Source organism: Oryctolagus cuniculus, chromosome 9, assembly GCF_964237555.1.
Source record: "Oryctolagus cuniculus chromosome 9, mOryCun1.1, whole genome shotgun sequence".
NCBI lineage: Eukaryota > Metazoa > Chordata > Mammalia > Lagomorpha > Leporidae > Oryctolagus > Oryctolagus cuniculus.
In genome coordinates, this window is record NC_091440.1 from 90,243,001 (window position 1) to 90,261,014 (window position 18,014).

An 18,014-nucleotide genomic window follows, 5' to 3' on the forward strand; every position below is an offset into this window, starting at 1 on the left:
CAAGTTCACATGTGGAAACCATAATGATAGGTAGGATTTCTGTGTTTTGTTTTGTTTTTCAGATATTGGAGAGACATGGGGAGCTGCTGGCTCCTTCCCAAACCATACCATGTAAGCACTAGCAACTTGGTAATTGTTTTTTTGAGTATAACTCTACATACTCAATGACATAAATCTCCAAAACCAACATCGCTTCCTGACTCCACAACTCCTTGCTAGCCTAGCTGTGGAATTTCCCTGGAGAGCAGGGACCCTGGCAGCTCTGTCAGGTCCATGTGTCCAACCAGCCATGGATGCTCCAGGCAAAGGACCCTAAAGGCACCATGAAGTTACTGAACTCAAGAAAACCCAAGCACCTTGGGGGGGGGTGGGGGATGAAGCTGGTTTTCTACAGTTACCGTGAGAAAAAGCAAATCCCATGAGAAAATCAAGATGGCATGAGAAATGAGGATGGCAGCTCCGTCCCTTCTAGCTCTAAGGTCTGAGAAGTTATGCAGTGCCCCACCAGCACACATGGCCTGTTGAGCAATCATGGTTATTTAAGAAATTCAGTGGGGCCAGTGTTGTGGCATAGTGATTACAGCCACCACCTGTGATGCTGGCATCCCATATAGGTGCTGGTTCATGTCCCAGCTGCTCCACTTCCAATCCAGCATCCCAGCTAATGGCCTGGGAATTGCAGTAGAGGATGGTCCAAGTGCTTGGGCCCCTGCACCCACGTGGGAAACTGGCTTCAGCCTGGCTCAAGCATCTGGGGAAATGAATCAGCAAATGGAAGATTCTCTTTCTCTCTCCCCCACCCTCCCTCCCTCCCTCCCTCCTTCTCCCTCTTCCTCTCCCTCTTTCTCTTTCCTCTATAACTCTGCTTTTCAAATAAATAAATAAAATTTTTTTAAGATTTATTTATTGGATTGAGTTACACAGAAGGAGAGGCAGAAAGAGAAAGAGGTCTTCCCTCCACTGGTTCAGTCCCAAGATGGCCACAATGGCCAGAACTGCACTAAACCGAAGCCAGGAGCTTCTTGCGGGTTTCCCGTGCGGGTGCAGGGGCCCAAGGACTCAGGTCATCTTCCAAATTTTCCCAGGCCATAGCAGAGAGCTGGATCGAAAGTGGAGCAGCCGGGACTTGAACTGGCTCCCATGTGGGACTCTGGCACTGTAGGCAGCAGCTTTACCCACTACGCCATAGCGCCGGTTCAGATAAATTTTTTTTAAAAAAAGAAATTTAAAATTTTTTTCTTGGGTCAATCTTTGGTGTAGCAGGTTAAGCAACCACTTATGACAGGTGGCATCCCAAATCCGGGTGCCAGTTCAAGTCCCAACTGCTCCACTTCCAATCCAGCTTCCTGCTAATGTGCACCTGGCAGGGCAATGGATGATGGCCCAAGTGTTTGGACCCTTGCCACCTACAAAGGAGGGCTTCAGCAGGCCCAGCCTGGCTGTTGCAAACATTTGGAGAGTGAAATGGTGAATGGAAGTTCAGTCTTTTCCCCTCTCTCTGTCACTCTGCCTTTCAAATAAATCTTTTTTAAAAAATGATTTCTTTAGCCTGACATTGTGGCACAGCTGGTGAGACCAACATCTGCAATGCAGGCATCCCATACGGCACTGGTTCAAAGCCAGGCTGTTCCACTTACAATCCAGCTCTCTGCTAATGAACCTGGGGAAGCAAGAGAAGATGGCCCAAGTACCTGGGTCCATGCACCCATGTGGGAAAACTGGATGGAGTTTCTAGTTCCTGGCTTCAGCCTGGCCCTGCCTTGATCATTGTGACCATTAGGAGAGTGAACCAGCAGATGGAAGATTTCTGTCTCTCCCGCTCTCTCTGTAATCCTGCCTTTCAAATAAATAAGATAAATCTTTAAAAAAAATACAGATACCATTTGTGAAACCCACAATCCATATCAGAGTGTTTAGGTTTGAGTCTCAGCTCCACCTGATTCCAGTTTTCTGCTAGTGTACACTCTGGAAGACAGCAAGTGATGACTCAGGTTCCTGGGTCCCTGCCACACACATGGAAGTTCCAGACTGGGTTCCTGGCTCCCAGCTTCAGCCTGGCCCAGTCCCAAGTATTGCAGGCATTTTGGGGAGTGAACCAGTGGTTGGGAGATTCATTCTCTCTCTCCTCTCTCTCTTTTTATCCTTCACTCTCCCCCTCTCTATTTCTTTCTCTCTAATTTCAAATAAATAAGTGCTTTTTAAATTTAAAACAGCTTCCTTAGACTGAGAAGGGGCTTTTACCAAAACCACCAAACTCAAGTGTGAACCATTAAAAGTATTCCACTTTAAGTCAGGGACTAAGAACTAACTCGGTGCAGTAAGAAAAAGGAGCACAAGACATTAGGATTGGAAATGATGGAAAAATTCATTACGTGCAAATGTTAGGTGTATACATCACATAAATGGAAGTTCTCCATCGGCTCTATCACCTGCCTCTGACCTCAACCAGCTTAAGCCTCAAAAGCAACAGGCTTCTTCTTAACAGTTCCTGTGTTTCTCAAGCCAGATCCTTCTACTGCTTTCACTCCTCCTTCCTCCCAATGGCATCATCCATCCATTTCTCCACTGGCTGATGAAAAGAAGACGAAGACTTCAGCAGGACTGACCACAGCTTCCAGGAAGGATGTGCTGGCTCGGCAGCTTGGAGGAAGGAAGTAAAGGCAGGTTTGTGTCACTCACAGCCAAGGCCCAACTTCCCAACACATAGTCCCAGCAGGCCAGCAGCACCATAATGCCAATTGTTCCCGTGCCCCATACAGGCCTCCCCCCAACACCCGGATGCCTACAGTCCTATAGTGAGTGCTTCCTCTCTTCCTCACCAAGCCCATTAGCACCTTCAACCCTCCTGGAGGATGGAAAATCTGGGGATAGATGGGTCTCCCCCTGACACCTTGAATGCTCTAGAGTATCAAGATCCACCCCCAGGGAAAGTTGGGGTGGCCCTAATGTCCCAATACTGACTTTCTACCAACTGGAAAATGGACTTTAAAAATGGAAACTAAACTTAGTTATAGAAAAATAAAGTTCTGTTTCTCTCACATATCAACCTTAGGTCTCTCTCAAACCTGCTATGTAAACATTACTGGCACCTAGTAAATGCTTCAGGATCAGTATCCTTAGCCTAAGTTGCACATACCCAAGTGTGGACAGTTTCCCTAAGTGATGATCTTCCGCAGCAAACTGAGACGTTGGCGACTTCTGGAAACAAGGAGAGGAGGAGTGGATAGAAACTCGTGTTTACTTTCCACAGGACTATAATACTTCTGCCATTATAGAAGGGAAGAGAAGGAAATGTTGAGTGCAACTGGCATGTTTTATACCTGTGACCTTGATGATGTAATTTTCCAACCTATTTTAGCATCCATATTTGCACAGATTTTATGGGGATACAAATGAAAATTCTATTTTAAGGATATGATGATCTCATAAGGAAAATACAAAGTTTAATTCTAAGTAAATATATCTGGGGCACATCCTCTCCCTCCATACACCCAGGAGTTTTAGCTAGTCTGGGGGGAGCCCTGCCTCTGACCTGGGATGATGAGTTCATACCTTATTGCTTATAAATTTGTTTCTTCTGGAAAGAACGCCCTAATTTATCTCACTGTCTCCAGTTGATTGACTGAGCTCTGTGCAGTTTTCCAAGGAAAGAATGTGCCATCTTAGCCATGGGACAGCTCTTCTCCCCTGCCTCCCCTGTCTTGTCTTGCTGTCCTCAACCCCATCTCATCCCTGCAAGGCTATGAGATGGAAGACAGATCGCACAGCTGTGGTCCCCATTTAGCTTAAAAATCCTTTCCGCTTCCTGTTCTGGAGCACTGCCCACCAGCCCTGGGCATGGGTCCCTTCCAGCTGCTCTCCCTTGAAACCAACACTTCCTCAGTGAGCAGCTGCAAAATGGACTCTTCTCCAGAGAAGGTGTCCAAGAGCCTGTGCTGTCCCTGGAGTGTGCAGAAGGAAGAGGGCTGGAAGAGCAGTTCTTTCATGTCAAAGAGGGCTTCTTGCTTCCCAGCAGCAACTCTCATAAAAAGTTTGTGGAACATCATAGAGAACACTCTATAAATCCTCCCTTCCCCCTTTGCCCCAGGAAAATGAAGCCCAAGCTATGCAACAGAAACAACCCCCAAGTTACAGGTCTGTGTCTGGCCCTGCTGTTGTCACTCCCTTGCTCTGGGATACTCTAAAATCCACGTAGCTCCCACTTAGTTTCCATCTCGCCATCAATAAAGCACTTGTAGCAACACCAACCATCACAGTCCAGCTAGAGAGAAGGAGGCCACAGGATATGTGCAGTGAGGATGGAGTGCCAGGAAGTGGTTTGCACAGTTGAGAGCACTGGTAAGATGGACTTCGGGCCATGAGGAAGGGCAGCTGGAACTTGGCTGCTGTCACAGGCAGAGTTTCTTCTGCAGGGAAGTTCCCTCTGTTCGAATGGGGCCCTCCTGGGTCAGCCAGGACCATCTCTCCTTCTGATCTGGACTTTCTGTCCCATCTTCTGAAGACCACAGGGTACTTGACTGAACACCTGGGGACTGAAGCTCAACCAGCCAAAAGCGTCCATCTGAGCCTCCCAGCTGTGTGTGTCCTGCCTGCTTCGCATCCTTTAGGAGGTTTTACACTTGCTCTCTTTTAGAAACGAGCAATCAGATGAAAAAGAACTGAATAAATATCGAGTTCTAAATTATTAGCCTCACCCAAATGCTCTCATATTAGTCAGCGTGCATACAAGACAATTTCCCCTGAGGTCATCAGCATGCACAGAACTTACTTTCTGCTATTTCAGTTAACTCTATGACCTTCAGGCATGTCGTTGTCTGCTGTTTTCTTCATAGCTGCCACTTTTCCCAATTAGTGAATAGCATTTGTTCATGTTAATTGATACATTTTTAGGTAATAGTCCATTTTCTTCTCCATTTAAAAAATTCCAAATGTTTGCCATTTAAAAAACACTACTATTAGGGCTGGCATTGCGGTGCAGCTGGTTAAGCCACTGCCTGCATCATGAACATCCCTCTGAGCACTGGTTCATGTCCTTGCTGCTCCACTTCCCATCCAGCTCCCTGCTAATGCACGTGGGAAAGCAGCTGAATAAGGCCCAAGTCCTTGGACCCCTGCCACCCATATAGGAGACCCAGATGGCTCCTGACTATGGCATGGTCCAGCCCCCGATATGATGGCCATTTGGGGAATGAACAAATGGAAGATCCTCTCTCTCTCTCTCTCTCTCTCTCTCTCTCTCTCTGCATTCCAGATAAATAAAATTTTAAAAATGAATAAACAAATAAATAGCACTATTGTGAACATATTTACACAAATAGCTTTTATCACTTTTTATTTATGGTGGAAAAATATATTTAGAATTACCCAGCAGTTTCATTGGCAAGATCCAAAGCATAATAACAACCAGGAACTAGTAGAACATATGTTTAGCCCCCTTCTTCAGGCCTTATGGAGACATTGACCTTGGCCACACCATGAGTCGATACTGGCTGTTCACTGGCTCTTCACTGGCTGTCTGATCCGGCACTTGTTGACCTTGACATCCACAATGAATACAAGTGTGTTGTCAGACTCAGTGGTCAGGGGAATTTGATGATGACACAGGGGCCAAGCTTGTTCCTCCTGGGGCTTCTCAGGATATTGGTCAACATGGGTCATCCTTTTATTTCATTCTTTTTATTGCTGAATAGTATTCCATTGTGCCTAGATATGATATTTCCTTTGCCCATCATCTGTTAACAGATACCTAGGTTGATTCTATGTCTTGGCTGTTGTGAATAGAGCTGCAGTGGACATGGGAGTGCTGATATTTTCAACATACTGATTTCATTTCATTTGGATATATATTCCCAGGAATAATATTGCTGGACCATATGGGAGGTCTAGTTTAATTTTTTGAGGACCTTCTGTACTGGTTTCCATACTGACTTAACTAGTTTACATGCACAGATTAATAGCACAGCATCTCTCCAAGGGGAAAAGAAGGAAAAGGAATAAAACATCGCTGAATGTGTCTGTCCTGTGACCACACTGCAAGACTAAGCTTCCATGGCACCCATTTGGGGAGCTGCTAAGTAGAATTCTCCAAAAAAAATCACCTGTCTATGTTTCCCATTCTTGTACAGTAATAATCAGAAGTGTTTAATCTGATGCAGGTGACTAAGACTTAGAGGCCGAGAAAACAAAGGTGCTTAGGCTGCTGTTTGGATCTTTCCAGTGACTCTGCGAGCTGAGATTTAATGTCTACACTGATGAGATCCACCAGGATGTTGGTGGATGCCCTATTTCCTTTTATTTTGTAGAGACAGTTTACAGGCTGCATTGGAAACAATTTACAAGCATTCTGAAATTCAGCAGAAGTCTCTTGACCTCCTCAAGTTCCTAATTCACTTCATCACACCCTCTCAGTTAAGTCAGTGCTGCTCTCACGAGAACTGCTCATTCACTCTCTGCCCCAGATACCCACAGAAACTGATCTGGGCCTACTCACTTCAGAACAAACTTCAGGAAATCTGCTCTATGAAATATGGAGAACCCCTTAATAACAGGGGGCTGCCCCAATAACTCTTTCACATAAACCCCATTTTAAAAACAAACAGATCTTACAGGTCTCCTTTAGGTCCCAGACTCTGACATCTGACTTCTTGTCTGTGCCCTGGAAATCCTTTGCGTGGTTTGCAGGGCTGATGAGGTTAAGAGGGTTGTAAGAGGGCTCTTCAAAAAGTTCGTGGAAAATGAGCATTATGAGAACACTATGCATGGTGTCCAAAATCTGTTGCACAAAAATAAACTTACATTTTTCACTCAGTTTTCCCACAAGCTAGAGCTTGAAGGCAGCCTAGGGGCAGAATCCTCTTCATGTTGGGGGACTTCAGTCTTTGTTTTTGAGGCCTTCCAGTAACTGCACAAGGCCTACCCTCATTGAGAAGGTACATCTGCCTTACTCCGTCTGAAGACTGAACTGGTAGTAAGATCTAAAAATAACTTCACAGTGCCATCTAGACCGATTGTTGGGCCAAGGATCCAGTACTACAGGCTAATCAACTGAGACATAAAATTACCCACCCGAGATTGACTCAGAATCTCCTCAGTGCCAACGGCTGCATTGGAAGCAAGGTGCAGTGGCTGAGGAATTCCCACCCCCGCAGTGTGACTTTTGTCACTTGCTGAAGCAGAGCGGATCTGTGTTTCTGATGGAGAACCTAGCTCCCAACCCCCATCAGGCCCAGCCCCTTGGGAAGAAGGAGGCCCCAGCCCCAGGTCTGGCTCTCCCAGTCTAAAACCAACCCATGCGAGTCTTTCCAGCCATGGAGGGAGGTGAAAGAAGTGAGACACCTCTAAGTCCCCACCTAAGCGCAAAGAAACTCATTTGCACAGGCATGTCGTGAGAAGAGGGGCCTGGTGTTGGAGCTCTGAGTGGCCAGCAGGGCTCTCAGTCCCTCCCTCTCCACAGGAGCAACAGCATCCGTGGCAGCCCAGTCAGTACCCACACTCTCTGATGACAGCAGCAAACCCCACAACCCACAACGTAGTGGTGGAGACAAGCCCAGGATTCACAGAACTGCACTGGACAATCTGCCCAGGAGACCACAGGGGCCTGACTGACAACATGGATATATGCTGGGTACCCTGAAGGCCTTGTCCCCTCTGCTAACTCAGAGCCTCAACACCTATGAAGCCTCCATCAGTCCTGGACCCCAGGAGAAGTCCAATATCCTCCTCTCTGCTCCAGTGATGCTCACACTCCGCCATAGCTAACTCGCTCCACATCAGCCAGCTGCCACGGTCTGCCACAGCTTTCTGTTAGCTCCTGCTGAACACCTGAGTGTTTTACCAAGCACCACCACTGCCGGTGCCCAAAGGCTACAGGTGCCAAAACCTCAGGTCCACTGAGGTTTGTGGAATAGATGTCTAAGCCTTCATTGTCACATCCTCAGGCCAGAGCTGGGCAGAGAGATGATGGGCAAGACGATTGGCAAGGTCCTTCCAGTGCCTAAGGTGTGCTCCAGCAGCAATCTGTGCACACCTGGCACCTCCTCTGCAAAAACACACCTCCACCAACCACCTTTCTTTTGGTCAGGCCCATGGTTCTCCAGCCGTGCACAGGCAGCTACGAGTGCTAGTGCTGGGCACACTTCAGGCCCAAGCTGGAGGCTCTGAGCACTGCAGTTGCTCTCCTTGTATGGAACACAGGCACCAGGGACATTTGAAAAAAAGGGACATTGAATGTTGGAACTGTGATTGCTTTGGAGTCATCTTGTTCGCTATACTACTGCTGCAGAATGAATCTACGTATCTAGAAAACATGATGTCAGCCACACACACAAGCTGGCACCTGCCTGCCGGTGGTGGTGGTGGAGAAGTGCACCTCGCCTCACCCAGCTCTCACATCTCCTTTTCCTGTGAATAAGAGAGATCCTTTGGCGGGGAGTGGCTATAACACCTTTGCCTCCTCGTCCACAGATAAGAGCTCCAAGAATCAAATCATTCCCCGTTTTCATTCAATGCAATAAAACTACCACGGAAGTACGCCTACAAGTCAAGGTAAAGTAAGAATGCTCAAGCCGGCCAGTGTTAGATTCAGGCAGATCTTAGAGTGTCCAGGGCCCTCGCCCTTGGAACACACCCCTGGGAATCAGAGCACTGATCCATGGTGTCAACATTCTTGGTGGCAGGCTGGAAACTACCCATGAGGTCCATGGTTCATAAGAATCAAGTGAGGAGCTTTAGAAAAATGAATTTCCAGGACTTATCCCAGAATTATTAAGGTGTAAAGCCTAGAAATCTGTATTTTTAACATTCCCCGGAAGACTGTGTGATCACGTGGGTTTGGGAAGCATTGATCAACTGAGCTCCGACATGTCCGAGGCCACAGAAAGGTGAAGTCTCTGTTCTCCAGCAAACTCAGTGAGCAGACGAGAAAACCAGGACCAGAACTCAGGTCTATGAGATGTGCAATTCAGCATTATTTATGCAGAGAGTACCAAATCTCTCTCAAGCTGGGGAGAAATACATTTTAGTTTACACACACACACTCACACAAACAACCAAGATTTTCTTTCCTTTTTTAATTTTTCTTTTAATTTTCTTTTCTTATTTTTTTAAGATGTATTTATTTATTTGAAAGGCAGGGTTACAGAGAGGCAGAAGCAAAGAGAGAGAGGACTTCCATCCACTGGTTCACCCCTCAAATGGCCGCAACAACCAGAGCTGGGCCAATCTGAATCCAGGAGCCAGGAGCTTCTTTCAGGTGTCCATGTGAGTGCAGGGGCCCAAGAACTTGGGCCATCCTCTGCTGCTTTCCCAGCACAGGGCCAGATGAGAAGTGAAGCAGCTGGGACTTGAACCTGCATCCATGTGGGATGCCAGCACCACAGGCAGCAGCTTTACTCACTACACCACAGCAATGGGGGAGGGTGGGGAAGAGGGAAAACCTCCAGCTTCAAATGGAACATTTTCAATCATTTGGAAGGAAGACTTTCTTCTTTCTTTCTTTTTTTAAAGATGTACTTGCTTATTTGAAAGACAGAGTTCCAGAAAGAGAGGGAGAGACACAGAGAGATTCTACATTCAGTGATTCACTCCCCAAAGGGCAGTAACAACCAGGGTTGGGCCAGCACCAAGCCAAGAGCCAGTAACTCCACCAAGTTTTCCCATGTGGATGTCAGGGGCCCAAGCACTTGGGCTATCTTCTGCTGCTTTCCCAGGCCATTGGTAGGGAGCTGAATTGGAAGTGGAGCGGCCTGGTCTTGAGCCGGTGGCAAATGAGATGCTGGCATCACAGACAGTGGCTTAACCCGCTACACCACAGCACCAGCCCCAAGCAGACTTTCTTGATTGTGAAATTGATGAGGAAGAATTATGGGCTCTCCTTTTAAATGGTATGTTAAAAGCATTCTTTCATTTCCCTCAGGAGAATTGAGACGTGGAGAGGCTCACTACCTGCCATCCACCATGGTTGTGCCTCTGAGAAACAACAAAAAGAAAAAGCCTAAGGTGGGCCTGGAGGAGTGTATGGACAGCCCCTCTGGGGAAGCGAATGCAATGAAGCAGTCAGAGGCAGGTCCGGCCCAGACTGTGTGCATTAAGCCCTCCGGAGAAGACAGAGAGGGCGCCGCTGCAAGTCCGGGGCTGGATGTGATTTCCCGATTCCCTATCCCTCGAGAAGCCACCACAGTTTGTTTTTCCTTGTAGATCTTCCAATTCACTTTGGTGTTTTTGTCGTTCTTGCTTTGACTGTTTTGTTGTTTGGTTTGTTTGCTTTCGCCAAGGTGTCCTTTGCTTAGTCAGAACTGAAGCTTTCAAAGCCTGCGGGTGTTCTATGAATTCCTGGTGCCTGACCTGTTCCAGGTGGATGGCTAATGAGCTCATCCTGTTTCCTGACCCCGCCCCCCTATCCTGAATGTCCTTGTAGAATGTGCTCCCTCTGCTGGTGACCTCCAAAACCTGGAAATCGGTTTTGAGGCAGCCTTGAATCTCCATGGCTCTCTTCCCAGACCTCTGCACAACAGTAGGAAGTTTCTGGCTAAAGTGATATTTGATTTAAAAATAACATAAAAACTCTTTCTCCTACTCGAGTTGACTATGTCAGGTGAACCCATCTCCCGTGGGCTCTTGCGACTGGCCTGGTGAAGAGACAATCTGAGTGTTTGCTTTCATAGTTGGCCTAGCAACAATCAGGGCAGTGCAGCTTAGGCAGAATCCCCAGATACCTTAGGATGAGCAGTAAAGGACTCTTGCCTCGGGCACCCAGAGGGAGGAAGGCATCGGTCAGCAAATTAAAATGCCAGATGCACAGTTAAACATGTACTTCAGATCTTGGTGTGATCTGTGTGTGCATTTGTGTGTGTACTGGGCAATCCTAGAGACACACTGAAAAATTGTTCCCAGACAGGGAACAACCTGTTCTCCAACATTTTTGCAGAGCTGATTTATTTTTTAAAGACTTATTATACTTATTTTGAAAGCCAGAGAGAGAGAGAGATCTTCCATCTGCTGGTTCAGTCCCCAGATGGCCACATTGATAAGGACTGGGCCAGGTCTGGACCAAGAACCTAGAACCCCATCCAGATCACCCATGTAGTTGTCAGGGGCCCGAGCCCTTGGGCCATCCTCCACTGCTTTCCCAGGCACATTAGCAGGGAGCTGGATCAGAAGTGGAGACACCAGGTGTCCAACCTGCCCTCATATGGGACGTCAACTTTGCAGGTGACCGCTTAAGCTGCTGTGCCAGAGCTGATTTCAATCCTGCCATTTCCTCTTTCTATAAAATCTCATGTTTAAAGGGCCTTAGTAAATATTTAAATATCACTTCATTTAAATATTGTCTTCATTTGGTGCCTTTCCATGCAATAGGAACTTCTCTGATAGCTGCAGAGAGTTAGCCTGCTCCGTCCTAGCTGTTGGTGAACCGAATGTGGCTCATCCAGCTTTTCTGACCCGACCTGTTTCCCAGACTACAAGCACGCTGGCCACCTGTTAATGAGCACACAGTGTGCTTCAGCAGCCAATGGCCATGTTTCCTAAGGGGCCACTGGGACAGCCCCAGTGTGACCATCCAGAAACGTACTAGCGTCTTCTATTGAACAGAGGGTGTGCTGTGCTAGGGCTGGGCCTTTCCTCTTCCAGATCCACTTCAGGGGCAGTTCCGGGGCTGCCCCAGCTGTGTGGACAGGGCCCTGCCCCCAGCCCCCCTCGGGCAACCTCCCAGGAGAACTGGAGCTGGGCAGCTGCTGGCAACTTCTCAGCTGTCCCAGACAACGTAGCTTCACATTTTCTCCCCTTGTCTTCTCGCCCTCGGGTTTGTCTAGAGTGCTCACACTCACACACCATGTGCAGTGGTGTGGCCCTCTCTGCACCCTTCCAGAGCGGTGAGAACTGAGTCAGGTCCAGAGTGAAGGAGACCAAGGATGCAGGCTAAGCCCCTCCTCTCCCCCCCTCCCCTTGCACCAAGAGCTGCTTTTTGTTATGATGAAATGCTGATCCCTGGATAGATATGCCCTGGGAGTGCAACTAACTGACTTCTTGCTGACTAGATCCTGGGTTATCTCAGACAATTATTTAAAATACATCAGAGAGAAAGAAAACTGAGTGATCCTTAGCTGTGCCTGGCCTGGCTGGACAGCTGACCCTAAAAGGACAAGGTGGTTCTTCTAATGGAACCTCACAAGGAACAGATCAATCCTGAAGGTTGGAGGGATAAACTCAGCTATCACCTCATCCCTGGAGAACAGCCAAGATCACAAACTCTGCTTTTTGATTATCATCATTTAAGATGGACAGCCCCTTGGGGTGGGCATTTGGAACAGCACAGTGGTTAAGATGCCAGTACTGGCTCTGCTTCTGATGCCAGCATCCTGCTAAAGTGCATCCTGGAAGGCAGGTGATGGCTCGTCAAGTATGGAGGCTCCTGTCACCTACATGGGAGACCTATATTGAATTCCCAGCTCCTGGCTTCGACCTGGCCCAGCCTCAGCTATTGGGGACATTTGGGGAGTGAAGCAGTGGATGGAAATCTCAATCTCTCTCTGTCTCTCTCTCTGTCTCTCTCTCTGTCTCTCTCTCTGTCTCTCTCTCTGTCTCTCTCTCTCTCACACACACACACAAATAAAATGAAAATAAATTAATAATTTTTAAATGTAAAAATGATGGCCCCTCTGGCTCTGTGCCATAGCAGGCAAAGCTGCTGCCTGAGGCACTGGCATCCCATATGGGGACCAGTTCAAGTCCCGGCTGCTCCACTTCCAATTCATCTCCCTGCTAATACACCTGGGAAAGCAGTGGAAGATGGCTCAAGTACTCCTACCCACATGGGAGACCTGAGAGAAGCTCCTGGCTTCAGATCAGCCCAGCTGTGGCTGTTGTGGCCATTTGGGGAGTGTACCAGTGGGTAGAACATGTCTCTCTCTGTCTCTCCCTCTTTCTCTCTCTCACTCTTGCTCTCTCTCTGTAACTCTGACTTTCAAATAAATAAAACTTTAAAAAATATGGCCTCCATCATTATCAAACTGCTGCCAATCTTATGAACAAAGTAGATCATGTCTCTTATGGCATTCTTTCACTCCATAGATCTCCTCCCCAACATGGCTCCTAAAGCAGCTCAGCTCACCCTGGAAACACTGGAGTAGGACAGACCCACTGAGGCATGGAGAGGGGAGGAGTCATAAAACCTCTAACTTCCATCAAGTGACTATCATTTGCCCTTTTCATGGGCTCATCTCAAAGGTCCTTGAAAGAAGAAACAAATCTATCTGAAATAGTCTCAGGACAATTAGATTGCTAAAGCACGTATGGCTGAAGCAGCCAGACCTCTTGCTGACAAATCCACTTGTTTTCAGAAAGCAGCATAAAGGTAATTGGGCTAGACACTCTCACCTTCACCAAAATGTTTTTCCACCAGGTGACCCTCATTCTCAAGGTACAAGGACAATGACCAGTGCCTGGACAGCCCCATCTTGACAGCCAGACCCATGCTACTCTGATGGAACCTGTTTTGTTTATCCTGTTTTCCTTCCCACCCACCTTTGCCTCTTGGCAGGAGCCAGTCCCCTCCCCACCCCTGCTCTCCCACAGCCTGCACCATCCTCCTGCTCAGCCTCCCAGCCTTCAACACCCACTTGCACTTGAACTCCTTCAAGAAGTGCCCACCTAGGGGCTGGTGGTGTGGCTCAGTGGGTTAAGCGGTTGCCTGTGATGCCAGCATCCCTTATGGGTGGCGGTTCGTGTCCTGGCTGCTCCACTTCAAATCCAGCTCCCTGCTAATGGCTTGGGAAAAGCAACAGAAGATGACCCAAGTGCTTGAGCCCCTGCATCCACATGGGACACCCGGATGAAGCTCCTGGCTTCACCTTGGCCACGCCCCGGCCATTGCAGCTATTTGGGGAGTGAACCAGTGGATGGAAGCTCCTTCTCTGCCTCTTCATCTCTCTATATAAGTCTGACTTTCAAATAATAAATAAATCTTTATTTAAGAAATAAAAACCAAAATACTTCAGAATGCAGCCCATTTTCCAATCACCTATTGAAAGGAATATGGTAATTTTCTGAAAAAGCAATTTATCATGGGAGGTGCAGGACAAAAGGTACAAAGTTGTAGACATAGAGGAATAGGTCTAGAGATCTAAAGTACAGCTTGAGGACTCGAGTTGTAATCTTGTGTGATGCTCTTGAAATTTCCTAAGGGGATAGATTGGGGGTTGCTTTTATCACAAAAAAAGATTGTGATGTAATGATGTGAGAGGATGGATAAGTCAATTTGCTTAACTACTTTGTTATGAATAAGTATACATATTTATTTTATTTTATTTTATTTTATTTTAGGAACCAGCACTGTGGCTCAGCAGGTTAAGCCACCATATGCGAAGATAGCATCCCATAGGAGTGCTGGTTTGGGTCCCAGTACATGGGCCCATGCCATCTACAAAGGAGACCTGGAATTCCAGGCTTCTGGTTTCAGCCTGACCCAGTCCTAGCTATTATGGCCATTTGGAGAGTGGACCAGAGGATAGACTATTTCTCTCCTCTCTCTCTCTCTCTCTCTGTAACTCTGACTTTCAAATAAATAAATTATAAAAATTATAAATATATTAGATAATGTATAATAGAATAGAAAAATAAATAATAAAAATTATTTCCTAAAGGCAGAGAGAGATAGACAAAGACAGATTTCCCATCCTGAGGTTCACTCCCCAAATGGCCACAACAGCTGAACCAGGAGCCTGAAATTCTATTCAGGTCTCCCACATGGAGTCCTTTAGAATAAATAAACCTATTTTATTTATTTGAAAGGCAGAGTTACAGAGTGAGAGTGACAGAGATGGAGAGAGATTGCCCATCCTCAGGTCCACTCACCAAAAGCCTGTAACAACCAGGGCTGGGCCAGGCCAAAGTCAGGAGCTGGAATCTCAATCCACGTTGCCCGCATGGGTGTCAGGGATCGATGTACTTTAGTCAACACATATTACCTCCCAGGGTGCACATTAGTGGGAAACTGATGTAGAGAGTGGATCTGGGACCCAAACCCAGGCAAACTGATAGGGGACACAGCCATCCCAAGCAGTGGCTTAACCACTGGGCCAAACACCCACCCTTATCTGAGCATATTAACACAGCATGTTGTACACCTCCTATACAGTCAACTTTTTAAAGGTCTGTCTTAGCCCCTTGCAGGCCTTCACCTGCCTCTGAAAACACCACAGCTCACGGTCCTGGAGGTCTCTAACAGCCCCAGGAAAGATCAACACAGCAGATTACCAGTGATTTTTGGAAAGCGTGTTTCTCTCCTGCAGGATGTTTACATGCCAGATATCCTATAAACGAAGAAATGAGGAAACCATATAAAAGTGTGCTAGGCTGCAGCTTTGTTTTGCTTTTGGTTCTCATTCTGACTCCAACTCCAGGCAGTCCCCATTGGCAGAGAAATGCCGGCCTAGTCATAGCCTGGCACGCTGGGCAGAAGCAGGTGTGCAGGAAGGGCTCCAGGTGGGGATGTCCAGTGTGTGGGAGAGGAACCCAGGGAGAGGGAGAGGGAGAGGGCAGGTGGGCAGTAGAGGCACCAGCCAGTCCGGATACGGAGCAGGAAGCAGAGCTTCCTCTTGTGCTCATCACCTGGATCCTCCTCCCTGTATGTTTGGATCATCAGTCACACCCCAAGCCAGCTGGGGGACAGCTCCAAGAGGGCTCCCCCAACTAAAGCCCCACCTCAACGGCCCTTTTTGCCTCTTGTCCACCTTCCTTGGAGGGTGCGAAGGGATAGAAAAGTATCTGAATAATAAATCCTGAATTTGGAGATGGGGCTGTTCTCCCTGTCTTCGTCTGTATTTTGTTGCTGTAACAGAAAGCTAGAAACTGGGTGATTTATAAAGAAGATGGTTTAAATCGGCTCGTGGTCCTAGAGACTGGGAGATTTGAGGTTAAGGGGCACTTCCCGTGCAGGTTTCTTGCCTGTGGGGACTTTCTGCAGAGTCCCAAGGCAGTGCAGGGTAAGGGAAGGATACATCCAACAGGGTCAAGAGGACTTTTATAGTAGACCCGCTCTCTAGATAATTCACTAAACCATTAATCCAATAATGATGAAAGTCAGAGTCCTGAGAACTCATCAACTATTAAAGTCCCTCTCCATGCCTCTACAATGGGGATTACATTTCAATGTGAGAGCTGCAGACATTTGGCCTAGGAGCTAAGATGCCAGTTCCATTACCCTGTCCCATATGGGATTGCCTGGATTCAATTCTCATCTCCAGTTACTGATTCCTGCCAGTGCAGGCTCTGGGAGGCAGCAGGGGACGGCTCAAGAAGTTGAGTCTCTGCCACCCAATAAGGGGGACCTGGATGGAGTTCCCAGCTCCCAGCCCCACCAACAGCCCAGACGTGGCAGGAATTCTAGGTATGAGCTAGTGAATGGGAGCTCTCGTTCTCTATCATCTATCTATCTATCTATCTATCTATCTATCTACCTACCTACCTACCTATCTCTAATAAACAATTTTAACATGAGATTTGGTGGGGACATTCAAACCATAGCGGTCCCCCCAAGCAATCTCTTTCCCTTAATTTCTTCCAGCACTTACAGCCTGATAATGACAACTGCACACTGTATTATTTCTTACCCTGCCTTATTCACTAGTGCTACTTGGTTAACTTGGCCTCTCCAACTCCAGCCCAACTTCCTGGAGGACAGAGAATAGCATAGTTTTTGGTACCATTTCTCCCCACCACCCCCACCACCCCGACCCATTAACCTCAAGTTGAGCTCCATGAGTTGATGAAAATGAACTAGGAGCAGTCACACACATGATGACAGGCTGGCCCAGATATGTAAAATACTTGCCCAAAAGAACCACAGTAAAAGAGCCTGGCATGAGTAGGTTTCTTTTGACAGACAGGAAAATTCAGCCTCAAGCGGAAGCTGCTGCTAGAGTGTGTGGGCTGGGGAGGTGTCGCCAGTTGCAGCCTGGCTTCCTCTGTGGCCAGTCTTAAGAGAGGCATTCAAAATAGGTGGAGTGCAAGGTTTGTTCCCTGGAACAGGGTAGGGGATGTCCCCTGTGGCCAAATGAAGTTGAATCAGTGTCTGAAAGGAAACCCAGATTCTTCCCTCCAGGTGAGGACTACTCCAGGTGCTCCCATCACAGACAGCCAGCAGCCACTCAGGCACAACAGGACATCCAGGCGACTAGAGGCAGCAGGGGGCTGGCCCCACGTTCCCTCTTCAGTACAGGTCAACGCTCCGGGACACCTGAAGACACCAGGGACTGCCAAAGGCCATGGCAGCAGCAGCAGCAGCAGCTAACACTGATCCCTGGCAAAAGCTGGAAACTGTACAAGGCCAGAGAACGTGACAATAGAAACTCTTTTGTCCAGTTTGCTGGTAAGTCTACTTCTTCACACTTGACACCAGCAGAGATAAGCAGCCCACTTCCCAAGTGTAGTTGTAATTCACCAATTTTTAAAATTGCACCATCACTTCTCCATGAGTCCCCTCCCTCCACACCTGCCAACACACTACATCCACCCCCACCTCCCTATATTCCATCACTAAAGCTTGAATGGGGCTTCACTCTGGGCACTCTGGGCACTACTTCTCTGTGCCACACCTGGCCCAAAAGTTGGAACAAGGCTAGAAAGGTGGAAAGTGAGCAGCAGCCACCTGTACAACGACTCTCACCAGAGGTTTCCAGTAAACAGTGAACTGTCAGTTTCATAAAATTGTGTATTTCGTTACCTCTTTCTGCAGATCTTTCTTTGGAGAAAAGATACAAAGCAGAGCTCCTTCCGATGACCCTGCTGCTTCAGTTTAGACTAGAATCTACTCTCCCCTCCAACTCTGAAGGACCTGTGATGTGTGATCTCTGCACAAGCTGTCAATGCCATCTTCTTGTCCCTTAAGAGTTAATGAACGGCCGGCGCTGCGGCTCACTAGGCTAATCCTCCGCCTTGCAGCGCCGGCACACTGGGTTCTAGTCCTGGTCAGGGCACTGGATTCTGTCCCGGTTGCCCCTCTTCCAGGCCAGCTCTCT

The 18,014-nt window shown here is 47.7% G+C and overlaps 1 long non-coding RNA gene across 1 annotated transcript in view; it reads right to left on the minus strand.

Annotated features, from left to right (window-relative positions):
• Positions 1-2,354: 2,354 nt before the first annotated feature.
• LOC103349035 (uncharacterized) overlaps positions 2,355-18,014 on the minus strand; it is a 40,963-nt gene continuing 25,303 nt past the window's right edge. The window contains exons 2-3 of the long non-coding RNA XR_007921204.2: positions 3,137-3,198; positions 2,355-2,640 (exon numbers count right to left, since the gene is read on the minus strand). This is a non-coding gene — a long non-coding RNA (uncharacterized lncRNA). The remainder of the gene's footprint in view (positions 2,641-3,136; positions 3,199-18,014) is intronic.